Raw genomic sequence first — 21,216 nt, 5'->3', positions numbered from 1 at the left:
ATGTATTATCACCACTTAGGAATTATTTTCTTAAAAGTTAATTTGCGTCCAAAGTATGACAGAACCCCAATATGAAAAAAAATTTTTCTAAACAATTGAAACAAATATTTTTCTAAATATATTTTGTCTAGTCCATTTTTATGGATTATACTAATGTTTATTTATTTAACAAAAAAAAATGTAATACAAGATTTTTCATAAATACATAATAAATTGTTTTTTTGTAATGACTTTTCCAAAAGAGTGAAAACTAGAACATTTCCTTTAATCTTTGGAAAATTTCTATATACAATCTAACCTGTATATAAAGAACCTCGATATTACAAAGTTTTTTTTACTGTACCGTGACACTTTAACAAAACTACGTATAAATTTACCTCTACTTACCGTATTCATACTTTATGTAACGAAATGGTAACACTGCATAACATAATACAGTATATGGTAACACTAATTTTTACAAAATTCTTTTTTTTTAAATAATAACATTAAATTTAGTATTTTGGACAGCTCTGTGAGTTTAAGGTTACCTTAACTAGACTGGATAAAACAAAAAGTATTTTTGATAACATTAAAAAATGATAAGCTATTTTTATTGGAACAGTTTAGGGGAAAATTCCCAAGATTCTCTTAGAACCCATTAACAATAAAATTCTAACAAAAGATTTAAACACGTGTTCTGCAATTACTGTCTGCCTATACGTTAAAGTAGTGGAATTTCCCGAAATCCATTACCTAACGCAAAACATTAAAATTACTGTATAAACTTTTATTTTATTTATCTAAACGAGACATTAATATACAGTACGTAGACATGACAAATAGAATTCTAAGAAAAAATTTAACACATACTCCCTGTATCGTTCACTTCATATACAGATTTCGCAATAATTTTTTCCCTCTCTATTCAACGAACTTTTCCAGGGATTCTCTATTTCGTTATATAGAGGTTCAACTGTATAATATTATGAAAAAATTATTTTAAAAAGTTGCAATTACTTTACTTTATATTCCAATTAATCTAAAAACATAATTTAAGAAGAATAGCGCTAGATAAATAATTTTAATAGTAATTATTGAAATGTTTCAGGAATGGTCGGTATTAGTCGGTACAAGATTACACCTCATTTCCATGTCATAGATATCACCCCCATTTTATTAGGACCTGGAGGAGGGTTGCTTATTGTTCATTAGTTTAATAGATTGCAACGTACACATTAGGAAAATAAAATAAAAAATTACTGAAATCGAAATCAATTTATGTAATAAATCGATCCTATAAGGGTTCGAATCCCGGCAAGGATTATATTCTATTCCCATCGTTTTATCCGTTATCATTTTTCTCGATAAAATTCATAGACGCATATTCCAGGTAATAATAATAAACAAATAAATTTAAATTCATTACTTTTCCAAAGAAATTTAATCCAGCTCAAAATTGTGCGTAGCCTACCCAATAACTGTATTAATTTTTTTCATTAATTAACCATCCGATTTACCATCTTCTTCAATGATGATAAAAGAAAAGAGAAAGTATGCTATAATTGTTGGCAAACCATTATTGCTGTTGTTAGTTAAATTTCATCAAAATGTAAAAAAAAACAAAAGGTCAATTTTTTTTTTACAACTATATCTTTGCGATTTAAGTGTAATTAACAGATTAAACGTTAATAACAACGAAAAATGACATATTTTATGGTTAAAAGTTAATAAAATTTTAAAAAAAAAACCTATGAAAGAGATAACTAATTCTAATCTACATTAGTATTATGTTAAGAAATGATATATTTTTGTTTTATATAATTTAACTGTAATTAATTAATAATTATGAAAATATTTCTACATAAAGAAAAACAAACCAATAATTGATGGTAATAATAAAAAAATAAAATAAAATAAAATAAATAATAATGTTTTGATGAGGTTATCATGTAACAGGTGATCACAGCGATATTTAATACCATATTTTTTAATTCTTCATAATTATTAAAAGTCAGCGTGGGAATGATCGAAAGAATTTTGCAACTCGTGAACCAAACAGATGAAAAAAATTGCATAATATATCGTGCAAAGTATGTTATTAATAAACATGTTTATTTAAGCAAAACATAATAACAATAATAATATTTACTTTTCTTTCTTTTTCCCGTTTAGCCTCCAGGAATTACCGTTCAGGTATTACTTCAGAGGATGATATGTACGAGTGTAAATGAAGTGTAGTCTTGTACAGTTTCAGTTCGACCATTCCTGAGATGTGTGGTTAATTGAAACCCAACCACCAAGAATACCGGTATCCACGATCTAGTTTTAAAATCCGTATAAAACTGTAGTAATGTTTAGCGTGTTTAGTAATCAGTACTATTTAAACATTTGTGAAAATTTTTATTTGTGCTAACTTACGTCAATAAACACTATATTCGCTAACAAAACCTTATGATAAGCGTTAATTTTTTTATTTAATAACACAGAAATAAAACTCGTTTCATGTAAGAAAAGTTTAGATAAGTTAAAACTAAAATAAGTAAATGAGATGATAGAAATGGAGATAACTGCCTACATAATAAGACGTTATTGATCGGGAACCTTTAATGTTCATCAACAAATAAATTAATAACAACTATATCAATCAAATAATAAACCTTTAACAAACAATATAAAATTATTATTGTTAACCAGGAAAATACACTTCTCATAGAGGCAAATGAAAACAAAACAAAACCCGGAACCTCCAAACTGGAGGTCCCGGGTTCGAATCCCGGTCAGGCATGGCATGCCTGACGATTCACACACGCTACAAGTCATTCATCTCATCCTCTGAAGAATGCCTAACGGTGGATCCGGAGATTAAAAAAAAATGAAAACAAAGTAATATTATTAAGCTGTTACTTACAGGTGAATTCAAAGATAAATGAGTGTTAGATCATTCTTTTTAATCTGATTATAAGGAGAATATTATAAAATAAAATACAGGGTGTAAATAATCTAATTTAATAGTGTGAGTAGTTTTTAAAAACAACTATAAATGAAGGCTAAGCGATTTTAAAAGCATATCGGAAAATGCAGTGTTTCCACCAACGATATGGGCGGTTTCATATCTAGTTTAGAAAGAACAATGAATTACTGCGAATAGTTTTACTCGCGATTTAACGGAAGGTTTTACAAAGCCCACCAATGTTTACATAATTTTGTTAATATTCTTGTAGGATTTCAAACATATACTTACATCAAATTGAAATATGTAAACAAACCTGTTACAATTAACGCTCCTATAACCAAACGTAAAATAACTTCTTAAAAAAAAAAACAAAACAAGTAAATATCATGAAGCAGGAAGGCCAGCCCAAACTTGTCATCGTAGATCAGTTGTTTAACAGCTGATTTGCAAAGTCGAAGGTTCTGAGATTCAAATTCTAGTAAAAATTAGTCGCTTTTATACGGATCTGAATACTAGATAGTGGATTCCGATGTACTTTGGTGGTTGGGGTTCAATTAACCACACGTCTCAGGGATGTCGGCCTTAGTCTATACAAGACTACACGTCATTGCCGTGGAGAGGGGGTTCCTTATTGTTCATTAGTTGAACAGATTGCAACGTACACATTAGAAAAATAAAATAATATAATTACGAAGACTGCAATATCCGAAATGTTTGGGTATTTTAATAAACAATCATTTTGAAGGTACGACAAATTTTAATTTTTTAAAATAAAACTATGATTTTAACGTATCGTATTCATATAATTTAGTATTAAACAAACTTGCGTTCATTTTTAATTAGTGTTTTCGTATTATTACAACATTGCCTACATTAATATTTGTTTATTTCAAGTAAACGCAAGTCCGCTGTTCGTGTAATGGTTCATATAAACCAGGAACTTTATGCGCAATTCGCGACCGCCGTTTTAAACATTAATAGAATAATATTCCATGGAAACAAAAAATAATTACTTAAAGACGGCTGTACATAAAAATGCATCCTTCAACATATTTAGAAAGATCACCTCGAGAAAATTACACAAAAACCATGACAAAATTAGCTGAAAAACACATCCTACTCTTCATGGGAAATACAGATAATTTATTTCAAGCAATGATTAGCACTTAGAAATGTTGTTTGAAAATGATATATTTATTAAAATTAGGCTAGAATTAGTATATTTATATATTTATTCATTTATAATTTTATTTATTAATTATTTGTGAGAGTTGACGTTAAATTCATTTTTCTTAATTAGTACTAATTTATCGAGAGATTATTTAAAACAGCTACATCAAATTTTGGCACATTTTCCCCATTTCTTGCTTATAATTTTTTAAATAATATATTTTTAATAACATTCTTTACGAAACAATTTAAAAAAATAACCCGAAACTTAGAAAAATCCGAGAATGTTTAATAAATTTAAGTTAATTTTCACACAAAAAAATAATTTAAATAAAAGGAAAAAACAACTGATCATCAACCTTAAAAGATTTTGACAGCATAATAATTTACTTTTACTTTCAAAACTCTTATCTTAAAGGTTTTTGTTTATTAGGTGTTACAATCACAGGGTGGTAAGCTCGCTAGTCATAATCAAACAGGACTCGGCCATTCTCAATAACAACTATGTCATATCAAGCTTAGTAGGAAAAATGAACACTGAAGTAGTTTCCCATTGCCTTCTTCTCTGGACGGAATATACTGTAACATATCGAGAGTCAACCAAAACGTAGATATTCAGCCTAATAATAACATTTTCAGTTAGCACAGAGACTGCATGTGTTGACATCTGACGATACTATTTAGTATCCTCAGATGCTTTAAATAAGTATCGACAGTTAGAAAAATGGGATTATTAGTGTATAGAACCTAATTACTTTAGAACAAATTAATGTACCACCTTCTGCCATTAACTATGCGTTAATGGCATAGCTATGTTAAGGATAGCTATGTAACTAGCTATCCTTTAATCGGTAACGGAAAAATGTACAAAAAATGCAATTTTTAACAAGTAATTTATTAATGTTTCCATTTTCTTAAGTTCATTTGAGTACCTATCAATAAAGAATAAGATTTATTTTATTTAGGTAAAGTATAATTTTTCGAAATTGAGATAAAAAAGTTTTATAACTTTATAAATAATAAAGTACAAAACCAACTCACTACGCTTAAAACTTTTAGATTAATAATAAATTTTAGATTAGTCCTAAATTTATCATCTAATTTGTATACAGTTGGTACGAAATTGGTCCTTTTACTGGTCACATTTTCACATCATGAATTCCAGAATCCACTATTTAGGGTAATATAGACTATTTTAATAATCAATTCGACACATAAGCCGCAGAGAATATGGAATGGAAATATTGTAGCGTATAAAAAATTACCATACCGATCGGTATCCGAAACAGACACCTTCAGAATTAAAAACTGAGACTCTGTTAATCAGCCACGGAGGTGGGTAACATTTCCATTTATGCATATGATGAAATTTATATTTATGATAAGATGAAATTTACTGCTGAAAATCCAGGTCGTAAATCGAACAAGAACAATATCTATGTATAAGCCGTATAATTTTTTTTTACATACGTTAAATTAAAAAAAAAATCATATACTCATATAATTTCGAAATTATTATTACTTATTTTTCATAACAACAAGAACAAATTAAAAAAAAAAAAAAAAAAAAAAAAAATATTTCTCATTCAATTTTATTAAATGAATGAACAAAAAAAAGAGAAAACAAAAAACACTGAAAGCAAAAGTAAATCGTAGAATACTATTTTCAGTTCATATTTTAAATTAATAAAAAAATCCAAATGCATCATTCATGTTTTAATAAAAGTCATAAAAAAGAAAATAACTAGAGTTTATTTACCTATAAATTCTCATTAAGAATAATTTCTTACGATGTAATAACATTATATCAAAATATAATATTATTATAAATATTTATAAATAGAATACATCTATTTAAAACCGGTTTTTAATTTAGCTAATGATAAGTTTAACCTCATTACGTAAATTTATAAACCATAACAACAAATATAATGAATAAAATCAAACGGTCTTTGGTAACATTTAAAAATGACGTAAATTAAATAATCTTTCTCTTAAATAACAATATATATGTATGTAGCTTTTATGTAAAAAGTAAATGATAATTCAAACTTTATTTACAATAAAATTCCAGTAATATAAAGTTTAAAATCAATATTCTGTAAACAAAATATTTATAATCTAAAACGATAATAATTTTCATCACAATCCATAACATACATGTGTATTAAAATGCAACTCCCGTAGAAATATATACACATACATTAAATTGTTGAATATAAACATAGTTAAAAAAGACTGCTAAGGTTATTTTACTTACTACCCCATTTAGGTATACCGTACATTTAGATACCCTACCCTACTAAAGAGTATTTGATTGTGGGTCTCTCTCTCTCTCTCTCTCTCTCTATGTGTGTGTTTCCCCCTTAGCTTAACACCGATCACTACAAAATCGTACACGCAAGTGATCGGTACATTTTTCTACTGATCACTAGCGGAAAATACCGATTCATTAGTACATGTCTCGTGGTGATCAGGTATATACTTGTTATATTATTTATCGATATATCGCATATATGTATCGATATATATGCGAAACATATATTAATAATATATTTTTTTTATTTATGCGATTGTTTTTCATCATAAAATAATGAACTATAACCAAAAAAAGGCACCGGAATGTAACGATCACTAGCGGAAAATACCGATTCATTACTATCAATTTCTAGAGTTAAATTCCTAATTTAACTTTTCTTATATCAATCTTTATCATTCAGAAAAAATAGTTTTACACAAGAGGTAATCAATTTTGGACACCCAATAATCCGATTCCGAGGCGCCGCCCGCCAGGGCAACCCGTCCGGAGGGAGTGCCTATGGCACGCTTCTGCAGCTAGTATTATAGTCCTTGATAAGAGCAATCATATTATATATTTTGTTAATCGACCATAACATTACTGTCCGAATGGATTTCACACATACGGATATCATCATATGATATGAGAACTTCTAAATTATAATAAAGAGTGGTCCAAATAAAACCACCGGCCGCAAGAAATAAAAATTTAAAAATGAAAAGAAAAAAGTAATATTAAATTACCTACATTTATTGATCCTCGATTACAGTACTTTTGATAAAAGAAATGTTTGCAATGTTGCAATGTAATTTTAAAGTCTCTATTCAAAATGCTCACCACCAACCGCTATACCAAGTTCAGCGCGGCGATTCGTGCTCAGAAAACTTTCTACAATCCTCCAAATGAAATCATGGCAATTTCTGGTCGTATGTTGTCTTTCAACACTTCCAACATCTGTGGGTTGTTGTTGTAGACTATCCCTTTCAGACAGGGTCAGAGGTAAAAATTGCACGGCGATAAGTCTGGACATCGGAGTGGCTACAAATCCTTACTGATTGTTCTATCCTTCTTGAAATTTCAGTGGATTCGAAAGAGAGACCGATCAGGAGTGTGGCAAGTCGCTCTATCTTGTTGGATGTATCCATACGAAAGTTCTTCTGGAATCAAATTATGCGTAAATTTTTCGTACAGTCGGAAATAGACGTCGGTATTAACTATCTCCTCAATGGTCCGATGATCCGAATATTGGTCCAGAAATTGCACACCAAGCAGGAATTTTTAAATCATGGAGTGGTTTCTGATGGGTTTCATTTGAGTTTTGTGTAGCTCAGTACCACATATTCTGAGAATTAACGTAGCCTGATAAATGGAACCACCCTTCACCAGTTGAAATGAAGAGAAAAAGATGTAAGAATCCTTCGCTAATATTCTGTTAAGAGCCACCAAGAATAATTTACTCGTTTACCCTTATCAAGATGTTTTAATTCATGCAAAAAACTCATACGATAGGTTTTCACTTTTTTTTAACCTCCAGGACCACCGTTAGGTATTAAGTCAGAGGATGAGATGAATGACAATTTTTGTTGCGTGTGTAAAATGCCACGCCTGATCGTGATTCGAACCCGGGACCTCCGGATGAAAGGCCGAGGCGCTACCACTTGCGCCAAGGAGAGCGGCGATAGGTTTTCATTTGTAAACTGTATAGTATACGCAGACACGTGTTCGAGAAACTCCTGTTTGTTGGGCTAATCGTCGTGTTGACTTGTTAGGACTCCTTCCGATACGATTCGCTATATCAGCGACAACTTCCGCAGTTCGAACAGCAGGTTGTTTCACTCTCTTCGCATTGGTAACAGGGCCGGTTGGTTATTCGCCACTTTTTCACTAAATTTTGAATTGTTGATTTTGTAGGAGCGTTACTTCTAGTATATGTCCCTTGAAACCTTTCCCGAACCAAATTTATTGCAGTTGTGAGAATATATTCCTCCACAATGAAAACACATTTCGCGATTGAATGCACCGTCACGCAAAAACATTGCAGATTCACTGAACGGAAGGGGAAGGCTGAAGGCTTATGAATGAGTCAATGACCTTCAACTAATACGCATGTGCGACAAACGTACCATCTTCTGACACAGTATGTGTAATAAGATATTGTGTCAGACGGCTGAGACCGGTTTTATATGGCCCATCCGCTGGGTTTATGAGTACTAGAGGCGATATTTACTAACCGGCCGGTTTTACCGTTTATACTATATATACTGCATTCAGCGTAAGAGCTCTCCTAACTGTTAGGAGAGCTCAACAACTCTCCTTTAGGAGGAGAATATAACATAAAAAATTTCACTCTACGGTTGCTTTAATGCAACAACGTACCGGATGACTCACTTTGACAGTCCTCATCAGTATTTATCATACTTTATCGTATATCGTGCTTTTGTCAACAGTGATATAACTTTAAATACAGCTGCCATGTAATTAATTCGCAAATAACTCGATTCAGTCGACGCCATACGAAAACATCAAACATTAATTAGGTCATAAATCAAACATAAATCATATAATTTGTAAGCGTAACTTTCGAGACAGTATATTACAATGCCCCGCGGTTTGTTTACAACAGGATTGCTCTTAAAGTAAATAGAGTAAAATCGTTTACACTCGACGTTGTCAATACCTACTCAAAAAAAAAAACCGCAGGATCCCGAGAAGTTCGAGGCGTGGAGCCAGCAATGGAGGTGCGGATATAGACAAGACACTCGGTGTGCTGTGTGTCATAAACCGTAAGGTGGGGCAGGAATCCCATGTTGTAAAGGGCCTTCCAATTGTAGTGGGTAGGCCTGCAAGGGAGAGTCCCACACTATTATGGGGTATGAGACCATGTGGTGCCTATAAAAGGTTGCTCCTCCACAGACAAAAAAAAATTACTCCCACAATGTCCCATGTGTCTACGTCCGGTAGCTTATAATTTTTATTGTTAATCAATTTTGGTAGACATAAAGTAACCAAGTATTCAAATGATTAACGTTCAGAAATAGATTGTTAATTTTGTTTAATTTTACCCTTAGAACATATGTCATATGTGACATATTAATTCTGTAAATAATGCAAAATACATTGGTGAAATATGAAAAAAAGAAATGATAGATTTAATACTGCCACATGAAGTAATAAGAACATTGCAATACTATTTTACACATTTCAAACAATAGTGATTATATCTTCATGAAACACAATGAAATTAAAATGTACAAACTCTAGAAAATGAAAGATATTTAATTATAAATATTAAAATTAAATTATATTATTAATATTAAATTATATTTTTTTATAAATATAGTATCGCTTAGTTTTACATAAATAGTTGCTGAAATTTTTTATATGCTGCGAAGTTAACTATTTTCATGTCTGAAAAGAAGTCTTTACTTTAGTTTTGTTCTAAATAAATAATAGCTCGCATATCGTATTAAATAAACCAGAAATAGTTCTTTAAAATAAATAAATGCGATTCATTAAATAAAATAACGTTAATGAAACATCATTAGTAAAATTTAACAACAAAATAACTTATCTTTTTGTTTTTTTAATCTATCCTCGGAGTTCAGATATCCTGAAAATGAACATTGGTTAAATTTTTTTTTGTCATAACGAAATTTACTAATTAAAATAATAAGTTCTATTTGTTTACATTTGTACATTATTCTTCTATTTTTTTTTTTTTTTTTTGTCTTCAGTCATTTGACTGGTTTGATGCAGCTCTCCAAGATTCCCTAACTAGTGCTAGTCGTTTCATTTCAGTATACCCTCTACATCCTACATCCCTAACAATTTGTTTTACATATTCCAAACGTGGCCTGCCTACACAATTTTTCCCTTCTACCTGTCCTTCCAAAATTAAAGCGACTATTCCAGGATGCCTTAGTATGTGGCCTATAAGTCTGTCTCTTCTTTTAACTATATTTTTCCAAATGCTTCTTTCTTCATCTATTTGCCGCAATACCTCCTCATTTGTCACTTTATCCACCCATCTGATTTTTAACATTCTCCTATAGCACCACATTTCAAAAGCTTCTAACCTTTTCTTCTCAGATACTCCGATTGTCCAAGTTTCACTTCCATATAAAGCGACACTCCAAACATACACTTTCAAAAATCTTTTCCTGACATTTAAATTAATTTTTGATGTAAACAACTTATATTTCTTACTGAAGGCTCGTTTAGCTTGTGCTATTCGGCATTTTATATTGCTCCTGCTTCGTCCATCTTTAGTAATTCTACTTCCCAAATAACAAAATTCTTCTACCTCCATAATCTTTTCTCCTCCTATTTTCACATTCAGTGGTCCATCTTTGTTATTTCTCCTACATTTCATTACTTTTGTTTTGTTCTTGTTTATTTTCATGCGATAGTTCTTGCGTAGGACTTCATCTATGCCGTTCATTGTTTCTTCTAAATCCTTTTTGTTCTCGGCTAGAATTACTATATCATCAGCAAATCGTAGCATCTTTATCTTTTCACCTTGTACTGTTACTCCGAATCTAAATTGTTCTTTAACATCATTAACTGCTAGTTCCATGTAAAGATTAAAAAGTAACGGAGATAGAGAACATCCTTGTCGGACTCCCTTTCTTATTATGGCTTCTTTCTTATGTTCTTCAATTGCTACTGTTGCTGTTTGGTTCCTGTACATGTTAGCAATTGTTCTTCTATCTCTGTATTTGAACCCTAATTTTTTTAAAATGCTGAACATTTTATTCCAGTCTACGTTATCGAATGCCTTTTCTAGGTCTATAAACGCCAAGTATGTTGGTTTGTTTTTCTTTAATCTTCCTTCTACTATTAATCTGAGGCATAAGATTGCTTCCCTTGTCCCTATACTTTTCCTGAAACCAAATTGGTCTTCTCCTAACACTTCCTCCACTCTCCTCTCAATTCTTCTGTATAGAATTCTAGTTAAGATTTTTGATGCATGACTAGTTAAACTAATTGTTCTGTATTCTTCACATTTATCTGCCCCTGATTTCTTTGGTATCATTACTATAACACTTTTTTTGAAGTCTGACGGAAATTCCCCTTTTTCATAAATATTACATACCAGTTTGTATAATCTATCAATCGCCTCCTCCCCTGCACTGCGCAGTAATTCTACAGGTATTCCGTCTATTCCAGGAGCCTTTCTGCCATTTAAATCTTTTAATGCTCTCTTAAATTCAGATCTCAGTATTGTTTCTCCCATTTCATCCTCCTCAACTTCCTCTTCTTCCTCTATAAAACCATTTTCTAATTCATTTCCTCCGTATAACTCTTCAATATATTCCACCCATCTATCGACTTTACCTTTCGTATTATATATAGGTGTACCATCTTTGTTTAACACATTATTACATTTTAATTTATGTACCCCAAAATTTTCCTTAACTTTCCTGTATGCTCCGTCTATTTTACCAATGTTCATTTCTCTTTCCACTTCTGAACACTTTTCTTTAATCCACTCTTCTTTCGCCAGTTTACACTTCCTGTTTATAGCATTTCTTAATTGCCGATAGTTCCTTTTACTTTCTTCATCACTAGCATTCTTATATTTTCTACGTTCATCCATCAGCTGCAATATATCGTCTGAAACCCAAGGTTTTCTACCAGTTCTCTTTATTCCGCCTAAGTTTGCTTCTGCTGATTTAAGAATTTCCTTTTTAATATTCTCCCATTCTTCTTCTACATTTTCTATCTTATCTTTTTTACTCAGACCTCTTGCGATGTCCTCCTCAAAAATCTTCTTTACCTCCTCTTCCTCAAGCTTCTCTAAATTCCACCGATTCATCTGACACCTTTTCTTCAGGTTTTTAAACCCCAATCTACATTTCATTATCACCAAATTATGGTCGCTATCAATGTCTGCTCCAGGGTAAGTTTTGCAGTCCACGAGTTGATTTCTAAATCTTTGCTTAACCATGATATAATCTATCTGATACCTTGCAGTATCGCCTGGCTTTTTCCAAGTGTATATTCTTCTATTATGATTTTTAAATTGGGTGTTGGCAATTACTAAATTATACTTCGCGCAAAACTCTATAAGTCGGTCCCCTCTTTCATTCCTTTTGCCCAGCCCGTATTCACCCACTATATTTCCTTCCTTGCCTTTTCCAATGCTTGCATTCCAATCTCCAACTATTATTAAATTTTCATCTCCTTTTACGTGTTTAATTGCTTCATCAATCTCTTCGTATACACATTCTACCTCATCATCATCATGGGCGCTTGTAGGCATATAGACGTTAACAATCGTTGTCGGTTTAGGTTTTGAATTTATCCTTATTACAATGACTCTATCGCTATGCGTCTTGAAATACTCCACTCTCCTCCCTATTTTCTTGTTCATCACGAAACCTACTCCTGCCTGCCCATTATTTGACGCTGAGTTAATTACTCTAAAGTCACCCGACCAAAAGTCGCCTTCCTCTTCCCACCGAACCTCACTAATTCCTACTATATCCACGTTTACCCTATCCATTTCCCTTTTTAAATTCTCTAGCCTACCAACCTTTTTTAAGCTTCTAACATTCCACGCTCCGACTCGTAGAATGTTATTTTTTACTTTTCTGGTGACCCCTTCCTTAGTAGTCCCCACCCGGAGATCCGAACGGGGGACTATTTTACCTCCGGAATATTTTACCAAGGAAGGCGCCTCCATTATTACTTTTGAAAATGCAGAGCCACATTTTCTTGGAAAAAAAACAGCTGTAGTTTTCCATTGCTTTCAGCTGCGCAGTACTCAGAGGACTGAGTGATGTTGATATGGCCGTTTAAGTCATTGTGACTTACGCCCCTAACAACTACTGAAAGAGCTGCTGCCCTCTTTCAGGAATCATTCCTTAGTCTGGCTCTCAACAGATACCTCTCCGATATGGTTGCACCTTCGGTCCAGCTACTCTGTATCCCTGAGCACTCAAGCCCCCTCACCAACGGCAAGGTCTCATGATTCATAGAGGAGGTATTCTTCTAATAAAAACATAAATGTCTGTTTTTGAGTTAATAAGAATTAAAAATCTTTTTTTAACATTTTGAGAATAGATTTATTATTTCTCTTAAGCAATAATTACTGTAAAATAAAGAATAAAGTGAGCTAGTAGAAGAAGTGACTCGATGTTTTATTAAAATACGTAAAAATCAAAATGCTTCACGTATCCCCAATGCAGTTAAATGTGACTACACTGCTAGAGATTGATAATATCTAGCTTTTAGAGCTCATCAGTTGTAAACAGATGGTAGTATTACGTACTCGTATGAACTGCTGAGATTCAAAGTACTATTTAACAATAATATCACGCTACCTATCCGTAGCGGTGATAAATAAATTAAACAACACTGGATTTTAAAACTATTATTCTAAACTATTTAAACGTTTTTTAAACCAACTGTCAAAGGCGCTTAAAATATTAGTAATTATTGCATAAAAATAAAATATCTGATGTGGGCAACACGTGACTTCCTTGTACACCTATTAAATTACATATACTTTTAACATATTTAGATTTTTATTACATTTTTTCATATTTATTTTTGTTATTGAATTATTATTTATTTTGTAAACATATTTTTCACATCAGAGGTTAATAACTATTAATAAATCAGAATATTTAAATTAAAAAAAGGAAATGAAGTCGGATTCGAACCGATATGCCTTCCCTTGTAAAATCCAAATATTTCATTAATTAAAATTTTATTCGGCTATGACTCTGGAATCAATAAAAATAAGTATAACTTATATCGTTGAAAAGTTCTCAATGAATGATTATTACTGCAGTCAAGAAAAAGTCCAAAATCCAAATTTCTTTGAATTCTGGGCTTTTTTAGACACTTTTAATCCAGTCGATTGCCATCAAAAGAGAAGATGCACAACTAGACGTTACAAAAGTTCTAGATCCAAAATGTCAACATTCTGCGGCTAATCGTTTTTGAGTTATGTGAGATGCCTGGTACGTACGTACAGACGTCACGCCGAAATTAGTCAAAATGGATTCAGGGGTGGTCAAAATGGATATTTCCGTTGAAATCTGAAAACCAAAATTTTTTGCGATTACAATACTTCTTTGTACGCTATGGGTTTTCGGTAAATGATAATTATCATAATATTTAAACCGAATGAAATTATTATTACCAATATATTTTTAATTACCTACAATGATAAACTAAAAATAGTTAAAATAAAGCAGTACAGAATATTATGATGTTATTAGTGTATCAATACTGATAGAACTCGACCAAGGTAAAACTTAAAAAAAAAAAAAATAATAAACACATACTTTACACAGTAAAAGAATCATTAAAGTAATACATATGTTTTATTTATCGTTATTATCGTTATTTGTGATAGGTCATGAACTTTAGCGGTTTATAAAAATTTATTAAAAAAATTTCTCGTAACTGCATTAAAACAAGTTTAAATTGTACGGGAAAATTTCATGAATTACAAATGACCTTGTTTACCGTGTGAGAAAATAATTTTGGCCTACTTCGAGACTATATCATTTAATTGAATGGCAACAATCAAAGGTAACATTGTAACATTTCTTTCAAGTGTCATGTAATGTCACGTAAGTGTCCTACATGTTCATTGAGATTTAGAGAGAGAGAGAGAGAAAATGAGTAAGGTAGAGTAAAAGAGTGTGGAACAGTATACGTAACCTAAGACAAGGATAGAAAGTATTCTTTTACGTTTAATAGATTTATTGATAAAAATTAATTTCTGCATCAGTAAACAGAGTTCAAAACAAAGAGGAAAAGAAAATTCTTTATAACAACGTATGTTGTTTTTTAATCGGTTACTGAACTACTCCATAAATATTATTTTTAAATCTGTGTTTGTTGAATTAAATTAATGTTCTACATTGATTTTTATATAAATCCCCCTATTCTCCTATTAGGTAATTGACGTATCACATAAAGATAAAAAAATACAAGAATATTCCTCTTAAAAAGAATACGAGCAAAAATTAAAAATAGCATCAATGAGTGATTTAAACCATGGTACATTTTTAAAAGTTCTCTAAAAACAAGGTATTTTATTAATTCCAGGAAATTCAGACACTCTTTTCTAGGCTAAGGAAAGAAGTGCACCCGATTAGAAAGATACCCGCACGTATGGAACGAAAAATCTTAAAGACTATAACATAAAGAGACTGCTGCAGTGCGACTGAAAAATCCAAAAAAATACAACATACAATAAATATGCAAAAAATAAACAAAAAAGAACAAGTATACCGAAGCATGTACCCCAAATGCGTTTAAAAAAATATAATTAAACCTACAATAAAATTACAAAATAGGTAAAAGAAACATAAAACAAAAATTAAATATGTAAAATAAAAAAGGGGGGAAACAAGTGACAACACTAAAAAAAAAAATTGCGCAGTAACAACCGTGTAATATTTTTCGTAATAACGGATAACACAGAATAAGCACTCCTTTCCCATAAAAAAGGATGGTGGGTGGGTTTGCTGGTTTTATGTATGTGTTCACATTTTTTATTTTAGCTGCTATTGGCGCAGAGCGGAACACGGGTGCGCAGGGCAACTGCGCACAGGACACGACGATTCATTCGTTCGAACGATTTATACTTCTTTATACGAACGATTTATCTCAAATTATATTTGGGTTTTGGGAATAAAAAAGAAAAACTTTAGGGTTAGAGCTTTGTTAAAAAATCACAACTCAAGAAAATATGAATTCAGAAATTTACTCGGCTCATTCAGCTCATGGCAGGATTTTACTTTTTATGAAGTCATCAAAGCTGCACTTTTATCAATCTGTAATTTTCTATAGATATTTACTATTCATAATACATTTTAAAATGTACATTAACACACGATTTGTTTATGTAGTTCATTCGTAATTTAAATTAAACAAATTCGTAAATTAAATTATTAAAAAATTGATTAAATTCATCTAATTTTTTACATTCTAAAATTTGCTAGGCAATAATAAAGTCATGGTAAATATCGTAAAATGGAAAATTATATTTCGTTTTAAATTCGTTAGCAAACATTTTATTTTTTGCAAAAACCTTGATAACGCTTTTTTAGCGTAATCTATCTTTCGTGGTATACACTAAAGTAATCTTTAAACATAAATAATAAAATACAGAAACAAAGATCTATAGATTAATTCTTTATATCACGGTTAACAAATGATATCGGTTGGAACTTGATATCTCACACAATTCTTAGTCTTCTTGGTTCCTAACATTTGAATTTGAGATGACAATAAATTTTTTACAGATTTTATTGTAATCATGTTAAATTTTTAAAAGTATACCGCGAAATTACGGTCTATTCAGGTTGTAGGTCAATTGTAACTTTATAATAATGGATAAAATTCAAATTAATGGACATTTATGAAAAGGATTTATGAAAGTTTTGTAAGTAAATATTTTGGTTTTTTTATGTATTTCATAACTTGCCATTTAAGAATAGTAATTTCCAGTAAATTTTGTTAAGTGTAGTTTACAAAGGAAAAAATTGTAAAATTCAAAGATTTATCCTTTAGATCTCAATTAATAATTAGTCGTTAATCAATAAGTAACTATATTATCTTCAAAAAGATTCCTTCCAATTTTCATTGGTTCTTCATTCTGAACGATATTTTTACTACATTTTACAGCATTCGTTTTAAATTTAGGCCACAAAGATTTATTTTGTTTTTCATTTAGTGTATATCATGAATCAATTAATTTCAAATTATATATAAACTATAAAACAAAAATAATTATTTAATTCCATAATTTTACATATAATAATACTCATTTCGTGAAAGTTTTATTAAATGAAACTTTTTAATAGTTCTACCCGGTAACCAGAAATAAAAGAACACTAACCGCTATCTACTGGAAGTTTCTTAAACTACTTAACACTAAAAGCAGTACGATTTCCAACATTTTTTCCCAGTAATTAAGGAATTTTTTTTATCTCATAAAATTTTCTATTGAAAAATCTTTTGTACTGATAAATTAAAAAAAATTTAATCTAAAAATAATAAATCGAAACTGCCTATGATCTCAAGAAGAACACTTACAATAGAAAATCTCTGTCGTATAACTCCAAATTGAGGCTCTATAAAACTGTAATCCTACCAGAAGCACTGTATACAGTTTTTTCAGAACAAAAAATAACAAAAACAGAAAAAAGAATTTAAGAAAAATTTATGGACCAAAATATGAAGATGGAATTTAAAAATTGAAAAGTGGAAAAAATTTACAAATATGCAGAAAAAATGGGGAACTTAATCCGGAAAAGAAGATTGTACAGTTTTATGGACATTTATACAGAATGAAAACCAAACATTGACAAAACAAATATTTAATTTTTACATAAACAGAGCCACAAAGACCAACCGATTTAAAGAAATCGAGACAGATCTAAAAACATAAAATATTTCTAAGGATCTGTGTAAAGATAGAGATAAATTTAGAAAAGTGATTCGAAAATTTTTGTTTCCAGAGAGAAAGAAAAAGAATGATATAAACCTGAATAGATGGAAGGAAGAAAAGTGACAATAACACAGCAAAACAATCAAAACCTTTTAGGAAAAGAGAAAGAAGTCAAAACTATGCAAACGTGATCCGTAATGTTCAGAACGAAAACAAAAGAAATACCTAAATACGCAATTGTATATTGAATTAAATTAACCATCTGCGCCTAAGAAAACCTGCATAAAACAAGTTGCAGATCACTTGAGGAATCAGGGAATTGATCTCGACCAGCCAGGATCATCATCCCAACCCCGTAGGGGAAGACACCCGCCCTTGTGACGCTTCCGGTCGCCATCCCCCCTCCACCACGATCCTTGCCATGATAGGTTTTAACAGGAATCTAATTTTTACATCTCATAGTAATAAGCCAGGCCTCGATGGGATGCCACTGATGTAAATGTTTCGGTAAATATTTAAATCAGTGTTTTATAAACTCAGATTTTTGCTTTCGAAGCAGGCCTCATCCGGACATTTTGAATGTCCTACGTCGTTGCCCTCTGAACTAGCTAACCGAGTTCGCGGAACCACGAACCCCACAGTAGTGTATAAATAGGAGAGCGGCGTCACAAGTGCCTAGCCCTCCCGCGGGGAGCGTTAGTGTCGCGTCCGCCATGTTGGTTTTTCCCTTTTCTCCCTGTGGGAATTTCCCGTTTCCCTTTGCGGGAAGTTTGAAATTCCACAGGGTAGCCAACTTTGATAATGTTAATTCAGTTTGAATATTATTTAATTATTTAATTCAAAGGTTGGTACCGCTGTTGTGTAGCGGTATGTTTGAATTAAATAAATAAATAATATTTAAAGTGAAAAAAAAACCAGGTCGGCTAGGGATTGAACCTAGACACGGCGGGACGCGACTGACTGACTGACGCCTTAGACCATTCGGCTGCAGCGGCTCCCTTGGTCGGAGGGCGAAATAAGTTGTATATAAGTCGACGACAACAGCGGCGGGCGGTGGTTCAACCGCCATCTTGTGACGTCACACCTGGCGCGTAATACGGTAAGTGTGTGTGTGTGTTTGTAAAATAAAACGTGTTTTAAGGTACTCACCATATTGTCATAGAGTGCGATGACTGCGCGTGCGTGCGTCCACTGGAGACAGACATCTTAACCGTGCACGATCCAACGCTCAACTGAATAAATGACGAAATGATTTTAGTTTAGGTGGAATATTTTTTTCACCTGCCGCGCTGTCCACCAATCACAATGTCTGAAACCCAGTACCCACATCCTCGACCTGTGATGTATACAACTGCATCAAACCAGTTCACACTGGTGAACAACCGACCGAGTCGGATTAAAATGGATAATTAAAAAAACGGTTACATTTTTTTTAATCAGTTTCCTTTCGTGTGTATATATAAAGCATTCGCATCATTTAGTCATTTTTTCACTAACTGTTGAATAGTCAACATCGCGTGTAAAAAAAGTATTATTTGCTTGTGAAAGCGGTATTTTGAAGAGCGAACGTCGATTGTAAAAAAAATAGTATTTGCAAAATCGTTATCTGGAAGAGTGAACATCTATTGTAAGAAGAAATACTACTTTACAAGAGGGTTATTTGCAAGAGTGCTGTCTAGGTAAGTCTAAATACATAAGAATTCTTTTTTTTAAATATGACATGGTATGAGAAAAAATTTAAACAATTAGAAAAAAAAATATTTAATATAAAATAAAAATTAATAAATAAAAATGAATATAATGAAAAAACGAGTAAATAAAATTGAAAAAATTATTAAATAAAAGATGAATAAATATAATTGAAAAAATACAAATAATAAAATAATATTTAACAAAGAAAAATAATAAATAAATAAATACAAATATCTAACAAAAAACTAACAATTAGAAAAAAAAATTAATATTAAATAAAATTGAATAAAAAATGATAAATATAATTGAAAAAATGAATAAGTACAAATAATAAAATTAATATAAAATGAATAAAAAATGAATATAATTGGAAAATAATATCGATCTAAAAATGAATAAATACAAATAATAATACCAAAAAAATTAATAAATAAAATTGTCTTTAAAACAATAATAAATAAAAAAATTAATAAATTATAAACAAAATGAATAAAACTTGTTCAAACTTGTTCGTTTCCTGTTCAACGGTTATTTATTACATCAGTTCACAGAATAGCAGATGTGGTAAAAAAAACATAATTACTTATTGCGTTGTTTCTTGGAAGACTGGATGCGAGTTGTTGATAAGCAGGTTCAGACTTGTTCGTTTGCGGTTTAACGGAAAAAAACGTTATTTATTGCATCTGTTCTTAGAATAGCCGATGTGGTAATTGATAAAAAGAAATAATTAATTATTGCGTTGTTTCTTGGAAGACCGGATGCGAGTTGTTGATAAGCAGGTTCATACTTGTTCGTTTGCGGTTTAACGGAAAAAAACGTTATTTATTGCAGATGTGGTAAAAAAAAACATAATTATTTATTGCGTTGTTTCTTGGAACACCGGATGCGGGATGATGATAAACAGGTTCAGACTTGTTCGTATGCGGTTGGTTGAGGAGGGGGAATGTTTGTCATCTAGTGAGTATAAATAGCGGTTCCTAAACAGCATAAGGATCATTGTTTTGATGGTTGTTTTTCCCACGTTGTTCGTGGGGTGGGTGGTGGTTGGGTGGGGGGTGGGTGGAGGGGAGAATAGGGTGTGGCTCATGTGGTGGGGATGTTCTTATAAATATAGTGTAAACGCGCGAATTAGTTTATTCTTTGAGAAGCGCACGAAGTGTAAACATCATCATGATTCCGGTTAGTGAAGAAGATATACGCGTACGTGTCGGGAACCAACGTCTGGCACCTATGTGTTTTAAGTTAAAACACAGTTTTGCATACGTTGTCGATTTATCTGAACACGATTTCGACAAAGACGGTGATAACTTAACCGTAAGGATAATTTTCAAAGATGTTTTCGCGTGTGGTCAAAAGTATTATTGCGAATTTGAATGCGGTGACAAAGCGATTGGACTTATTGACAGTAAAGAGGTTCTATTCTCCGGATTCTACGGTGACGACGGAAACGTAAAGGCGTTCAAGTTAAATCAATCGTCGAATATGAAATTGTCAGCGTCGGTGTTAAAAGATCTCAATACGTCGCATCGCAAAAACAACGTACTCGCTGTAAACATTTATGTCGCGTACGAAAAACGACGAGTAGCCGCTAATGTGGCGTCGGACTGTGGACTTTTCTTCAAGACGCGCGATGAGGTAGATTGTTCTGCCGATGTGATGATGATACCCAACCGCTGTTGGTGGCGTACGACACGGATG

The sequence above is a fragment of the Lycorma delicatula genome, chromosome 7 (genome assembly GCF_047948215.1).
Source record: "Lycorma delicatula isolate Av1 chromosome 7, ASM4794821v1, whole genome shotgun sequence".
NCBI classification, from domain to species: domain Eukaryota; kingdom Metazoa; phylum Arthropoda; class Insecta; order Hemiptera; family Fulgoridae; genus Lycorma; species Lycorma delicatula.
The sequence above is the reverse complement of the archived record's forward strand: the minus strand, read 5'-3'. Positions refer to the sequence as shown.